Genomic DNA, 8293 nt, shown 5'->3' on the forward strand with positions numbered 1-8293 from the left:
ATATATATATATATATATATATATAGAGAGAGAGAGAGAGAGAGCTAATTGAGAATTGAAGTAGCTATAAAAAAGGAGACATTACAAGTGATACTATAGAAATATCAAAGATGATCTGAGATTACTATAAAAACATGTATGTAAACTAGAAAATGTAGAGAAAATGGATAAATTCCTTTAAACATCCAACTCCCAAATTTCAATCAGAAAGAAAATAAAAACCCTGCATGAACTAATAATGAACAATATGGTTGAATCAGTTATGAAAAAATAAAACAAAACAAAAAACTGCCTGAAAGGTTAAGATAAACCTCTGTAACTTGTTCTACAGAGCTAGAATCAACCTAATATGAAAACCATGAAAGGACACAACAACAACAAAAATACAGACCAATATCCCTGAGAAACATAGATGGAAAAATCCTCAACAGAATACTGTAAACAGAATTCAAGAGTATATTCAAAAAATAAGTTATAACAATCAAGTGGTCTTTTTATCCCAGAGATATAAGGATGGCTTAACACTCAGAGGTCAGTAATGCAATGCACCACATAAACAAAATAAAAGCAAAACCTCTATAGTCATTTCAATAGATGCAGAAAAATTTTTTTGATAAAATCCAGTATCTTTTCTTGATAAAAACCTTGAAAAACTAGGCATAGATGGAACATACCTCAAATAATAAAAAAACACAGATGACAATCCCACAGCCAACATCATACTGAATAGGTAAAATGATAAAGTATTATCCCTAAAAAGTGGAAGAAAACGAGGATGCCCATATTCACCACTTTTATTGAACATGGCACTGAAGGTTCTAGGTAGGGCAATCAGGCAAAATAAATACATACATACATACATACATACTATCTCTGGCTGCAGATGATGTGGTCTTACACTGAAAATCCCTATAGACTCTTCCACAAGACTCTTAGAACTGAGAGATGAATTCAGTAGTCTTAGATTAAAAAATCAACATACACAAATCAGTACCAATGCTATATGTCAATAAGACAAAACTGAGAATCAAATCAAGAACTCAAAGCCATTTACAATAGTTGAAAAAATAAAGAAATATTTAGGAATATACATAACCAAAGAAGTGAAAGATTTCTATGAGAAGAACCACAAAACACTACTCAAGCATATTAGCAAGAAAAGAACAAGTGATCCCATCTCAGGGTGGGCAAGGGACTTGAAGAGAAAATCCTCTGAAGAAGATAGTGCATGGGCTACAGACACATGAAAAAATGCTCATCATCCTTAATCATCAGAGAAATGCAAATCAAAACTACTTTGAGATATCATCTAATTCTGGTAAGATTAGCCTACATCACAAAATCTCAAAACCAGAGATGATGGCATAGATGTAGAGAAAAGGGAACACTTCTACACTGCTGGTAGGAATGAAAACTAATACATTCCTTTTGGAAAGATGATTGGAGAACATTTAGAGATCTAAAAATAGACCTGCCATTCGATCCTACAATTCCTCTATTAGGTAAATATCCAAAAGACAAAAAATTACATTATAACAAAGATATATGTACCAGAATGTTTATTGCAGCTCAATTCATATTTTCTAAGTCATGGAAGTGACCATCAACTCATGAATAGATCAATAAATTGTGGTATATGTACACACCATGGAATATTATGCAGACTTAAAGAAAGATGGAGACTTTACCTCTTACGTGTTTACATGGATGGAGCTGGAAGATATTCTTAGCAAAGTATCTCAAGAATGAAAGAAAAAGTATCCAATGTACTCAGTCTCACTATAAAACCAATTTATAGATTTCTTATGAAAGCTATAACCCAATTATAGCCCAAGAATATGAGGAAAGGGGAGAGGGAGGGGAGGGGGGAGGATCGATGGAGGGAGGGTAATTGGTGGGACCACACCTACAGTGCATCTTACAAGAGTACATGAGAAATTTAATAGGTTAATATAAATGTCTTAACACAGTAACTAAGAAAATGCTGTGAAGGCTATATTAACCCATTTGATTAAAGCATTTCAAGTTGTATATAAAACCATCACATTGTACCCCATGATTGCATTAATGTACACAGCTATGATTTAATAAAAAAAAAGAAATTTTCAATATAGAAAAACATATTGAAAAACATTCCAGTCTCAAGGACTGGATAAATCAATATGAAAAAGACCATACTGCCAAAGCACTCTACAGTTTCAATATAATTCCTGTAAAAATACCAATGCCATATTTCACCATATTAAAAAAAATCCAAAAATTAATATGTAACTAAAATGAACCCAAATAGCAAAAGAATAAATCCGCCTGTATCACATTACCTGTCTTTAAATCATACTATAAAGTTGTGAACAGCAAAGTACTGACATAAAATTAACATATAAATTAATGGAACAAAATAAGGGACTAAGAAATAAAGCCCAGTAACTACAACTAACTGATGTTCAACAAAGCAGACAAAAGCATACACTGGAGAAGGAACACTTTATTTAAGGAATTGTTCCAGGAAAGTTAAATAGCCATATGCAGAGAATGAAATTGTGTTTTTATCTATCACCATATAAAAATATTAATTCAAGATGGGATGAAGATTTAAAAGTAAATTCTGAAACAGTAAAAGTATTAGAATAAAACCTTTGAAAAGCTCTTCTGGATATTCACCTAGGCAGAGAATAAAGACCTCAGAGTAAAGGCAACAAAAATATAAATAAATAAATGGGACATAATTTAACTGAAAAAGATCTACACAGCAAAGGAAAAACAGAATGGTAAAATAAACTACAGGCTGGGAAAAAATGCAAATTGTATAACTGACAAAGGACTGATATGCAGAATGTACAAGGAGCTCAAACATATCAGCGGGATGGAAATAACTCCATCGAAAAGTAGGAAAGAGACATGAAAAGACATTTTTCAAAGAAAAATTCAAGTAGCCAATAAAAATATGGGGAAAAAATGCTCAGCACTACTTGTCAGAGACTTTTTTTTTGCTGTTTTTTTTTTTTTGGCTGGGGCTGGGTTTGAACCTGCCACCTCTGGTATAAGGGGTTGGTGCCCTACTCCTTTGAAACACAGGCGCTGCCCAAATTATCAGAGATTTTTAACTTAAATCTCAAATGGTATCCCCTTAGCTCTCTCAGAATGGTCATTAATAAATTGTAAAAAACAACAACGGTGCCTGTGTGGATGCAGTGAAAAGGGAATACTTAGACACTGTCTGTTGGAATGTCAATTAGTACAGCCTTTATAGAAATAGCATGGAGATTTCTCAAAGAACTTGAATTATAGATTTATATATCATCTCTTCCACAATACCACTAGTGGGCATCTACTCAAAGGAATGGAATTCATTATATCAAAATGATTGTGTATTTTATTGAGGTACAATCAATACTAACTTCACCATCACGGGTTTGATCATGGGTCTTTTCTCTTGGTTATATTTTCTAGGCTTAACATATATTGAGTAGTTGTGCCCTGGATATTATGAAGTTCATGTTTGTGAAACAAAATAAGAATAAGATGTTAAATTAAAAATTAAGGACAAAACTTTGTACCATTTCTAGTCCCATACACATGTAGTTAACAAATATCAATTATTAACACTTGAAAATTAATGAACCAAGTGTGTATCAAGCATCGGCTCAATCATGTACCAAACATTAACTCAGGTAATATAATGCCCCTGACAACTTTCCAATAATTTGATAATTGGTATCTGTTATTTATAAGATATGCCATTTTTCTTCACTAAAGTTTGAAAATACTTCACTAAGAGCTTGATATTTAAAAATATGTCAAAAAACTCCAGATATTCCTTCAATATCAAAATTTCATCTAACAATGTAGTTGGGGGATTTAACATCATAGTTTTCCCCCCAGTATCCACAGAGGATCCTTTCAAAGATCCCCGTGGATTCCAAAATAGACAGTCAAGTCCCTTATACATAGGATAAAATGACATAGAATTTGCCATTAACTCCCTAATACAATGTGAATGCTTTTTAAGTGGGTGTTGTACTCTGTAATTTAGGAGATGATTACATGAAAAAAAAAATGTGTACCTGTTCAGTATAGATGCAGCCATTCATTTTTTTCTGATCATTCATGTTTATATTTGATCTGAAGTGGGCATTATCTTCAAATGTAAAATTCACAGGTACAGTGGATTAACTGTATATTTGAAACATTTGGACATATGAAATGGATGAATTTTGATGTATGGAGCAGACTTTGTCAAAAAGAGACAGTATTTAAACTAAGTGAGCGGTCAGGGGGGAATAATGAAATGCAGTGTATAGCTGTGTTAAACATGTCAAGGAAGAAGTATGGTTGAGTGAAGGGAAATACATCAGAGATTCTGAAGAGGAAGGGGGATAAAGGTCACTGAAATTAGCAAGAAGAAAGCCAACTGAGGGCTCTGAAGGATCCTTTTGAGAAGAATGATGGCTGTAGAATATAGACAATATGAATATAAAGGTGGCTCTGAATGGATAGGAGTTAGATGAAGTGAGAGTGATTAATTATGAAAAAAAAAAAGGCTATGAAATGAAGGCCAGAAATTACATGGTACATGAAATAGGCAGCAGGGTCATGCAAAGGGTTTTTAAAATTATTATTATTTTCTAATACTGGTGAAGTTCCTGAATATTTACATATGGACAGAGAAGACAAGCTTAGAGAAAAAGAAAAGAGAAGAAAAAGTATACAGTTGGGAGACCAAGAAGAATTAAGTACTTAAACCTATCTACTGTTGGTCACAAACAGAAAGAATCAAGTGTTAGGGTATCAGACAACATTAAGGTTAGTTAGCCTTTAAGAAAGTTCCCAAAATAAAAGCATCCTAGATTTTAGCTTAGAAAACTGGTTTGCCAAGTAGAACAGGGTGGCTAATGCAAATGGTTTTGACCTTGATAATAAGTTTCACTTCCTTTTCTTTGGAAATGCCTCCATTAACTACCATATTACCCATATACCCTACTTTTTTCCAGGTATGACTATTCCAATCACTGAGTGGATCATGCTTCTTCTCATTTTCAGAATTTATTTTTCACTATTTCATTAAAAAACACACACACAAAAGAAAAATATTCCCAACAGTTCTTTCCCATATGCTTCTGCCATGCATAAATGTGATTTTGTGTGTTGAATTCCAATCTACCTGGAGTAAAATTCAATAAGAAAAGCTTGGTGCACCTTCACTAACTCTTCTGCTGAAGCCCTTCAAGAGATGGCTGTGCCCGCACTCCAGTGTTACCTTCCGCTCTCTGTACTGGCTCTTCAATGATAAGAAACAGCTGGTTCACCATGCTGTGAGGTGCTGACCCCTCTATCTGCAATTATTTTCTATTGCCTTTGTCTCTTACATATTCTTTATAAGCATACCTAATAAGAATGCTTTTAGAAACTTTTTGACTGTTGCAGCCAGGTTACTTATTCTCTCTTCTGTGCCACATTAGTACAATGCATATACTTCTGTTATTCACTCATATTATAATAATTACGATATCTTGATACATGTTTGTTTCTTCTATGAGATAATAAGGCCTGTGTTTAGGAACCTTAAGTTTCTTTTTTTTAAATTAAGTCATAACCACATAGATCATGTATACATTAATGCATTTATGGGGTACAATGTGCCGATTTTATATACAATTTGGAATGCTTACATCTAACTAGTGAATATGGGACCTAAAGTTTTCACATTGACATTTCCACCTCCTAGAAGGTTATTTGGATTGGGACAAAATTCACTAAAAATATAAGAAAGGGGGGGAGGAAGGAAAGAAAAGAAAAGGAAAGGAAAGAAAGAGAGAGACACAGAAAGAGAGAGAGGAAGGAAGGAAGGAAAGAAGGAAGGAATGAATGAAGGAAGGAAGGAAGGGAAGGAGGGAGGGAGGGGGGAGGGAAATAGGAGGGAGGAAGAAAGAATGAGAGGAAAGAACAGAGGGAGGGCAGAAAAGAGGGAAAGAAGACAAGAAGAAAAGAAGGAAAAAATAGATATGATATTAAAAACTATTTAACCTTTTAAACTTGTCAGAGGTTTATCTACATCCATATAATAGATAGGATGTTTTCTACCATAGCAGAACAATTCTCAGAGGAAACTTGTCCTCTTCTTGGGCAAATATGAAAGTGCATATTCCACCCTTTCTTGTACATCTGTTAGCTCCCCTTTCATGTCATATTCTAATGGTGTGATTTTCATCTTCTCTGAGATCATCAGCAGACCCATGAAGACAGACACTGAAAATAATTTAAACATTCCTCAAGCTGCCATTCTGGATTGATGTCAAACCCCTTCTGTGGAGGAAATTTCTTTCCTCACCTTCATGAAGTTAAAGGCAATAAGTTTATGAATCTCATGTTACAATAACCACAGTCTGCACCCAGCTAATAATTACTACGAATGTTCATCCCCTGACCCCCACCCTGGAAGAAGAAGAAGAAAAAGGAGGAGGAGGAGGAAAAGGAAGAGAAAGAGGAAGGAGGAGGAAAGGAAGGGGAAGGAGAAGAAGATGAAAAGAGAAAATGAAATCCCACAATAAAAATATTGAGTATCCATTCATGTTTGGCAAGCCTAAATACTGGTATATATTCTAAAATTAGACTTGCTTAGTTGTAAATTAAATATAGAAAAGAAATAAAAAATATGTATGAATATAATATACATATGTGAACTTTAGAATGATTCATTATAAAATATTCACTAAGATTTGTATTCAAATAATAATACAAATAGCAACCAGGACAACATATGTGTATATAACGCGATAGTATATTTTATAATCAAGACCATGCAAAGCAACAATCATTCTTGAGTATTTTATATGTAAAATCCACTTTTTAAGGAATTTGCATATATTTTATCTTTTAACCTTTATATTAACTTATGAGGTAGAATTTTAATCTTTCTTTCACAGATTTAGGAAATACAGTTTTAAAAGGTCAAGGATGTTTATTTAAAATCTGACATGGAAAGTTAGGATTCAAATTTAAATCCATCTTAGTCAAAGCCTGGGTGCTAAGCATTCTATTATGTAAGGCCAGTGCAGGGATTTTTTCAGAATATCAGAAATGTGAATCAATGTAGAAATATTTAAACTTATTCATTTTTCAGAAATCTAACATATGAAATGATTACAGCATGGTTCTGCTGTGATGCTTGTTTTGAAAGAGATTTTACTCCAACATGATTGACATATTAGGGAAAGATTTGAGTATAACAGAAATTTCATGTTTGCTTATGTGTAATTCCATCTTTAGAAACACTTGGTGAATACAGAAAACTGTCCTCAGTTCAACTCAGCTGGTAAGAATACCCAAAATCCACACACCTCAAACATCTACCAGCTACCTTACTTCACCTAGGTGTTAGTAGACACACTGTATTACAAATTTTCACACAATTTCAGATAATAAGCTATAAGATTCAAGCCTTTCCACCTTGATTTCTCTAAACAAACTTTGCGTTATTTTCCCAAAGTAAAATTCAATGTTTATTTTACTAATTATGTATTACTTAAATAGTGAATAAGTGTTCCTTATCATTTTTTAAAGTTTTTGTTTTTAATGTGCCACTATTGATGTTTTTGAGTGCTATTCCCCAATTCCATTTTTTCATAAGCCTGTGTATTTATTTATATAATTTGTGCAGCAAAGTGATTATTAGGAATACCTAGGTAGCATTATAGCAAAACTGACTTATAACATTCTTGAAGAAATTATATTCCATGATCTTATTGAGGGACCTTAGAGACATTTTTCTCTAAAGAGTTGGCTGTCATTATTTAACAGGACAGTTTCAATACAGGGCTAAAAATGGAAATATAACAGTAATCATAAGGAGATGTCAGAAAGATGGCAAAATAAGAAGCCCCAGAAACTCCTATGAATATACCAAATTCAACAACAATACATGGGCCAATTCCCTTGGTGGGAAATACAGTTAAAAAACAGCCTGCATCAAAGCCAGGAGGCAAATTTGTGGCATCCTCTCCTCATAGTCCCTCTCCTGGCAAAACACCAAATAAACAGGAGGGAACATCTCTTCCTGGTTTCTCCTGGGGAGGGAAGAAGGGTGAATGATGTTTTCAGTATTTGGACCTCTGGGGTTATCTTTCGAGAGACTGGCTTGTGTCTTTTGTCTTGGAGAAGGGTCAGGATCTGGTGTACTCTATTTTAGGAGACCTTGGGAATAAAACAAATGCAGCTACTTCTTCAATGCACTCAAGGGACAGCAAACAGACCACAGAGAGAATAAGACATTCCAAGTTCTTAGGGAGGGAAATAG

Source organism: Otolemur garnettii, unplaced genomic scaffold (genome assembly GCF_000181295.1).
Source record: "Otolemur garnettii isolate 467f Iridium unplaced genomic scaffold, OtoGar3 scaffold00020, whole genome shotgun sequence".
NCBI lineage: Eukaryota > Metazoa > Chordata > Mammalia > Primates > Galagidae > Otolemur > Otolemur garnettii.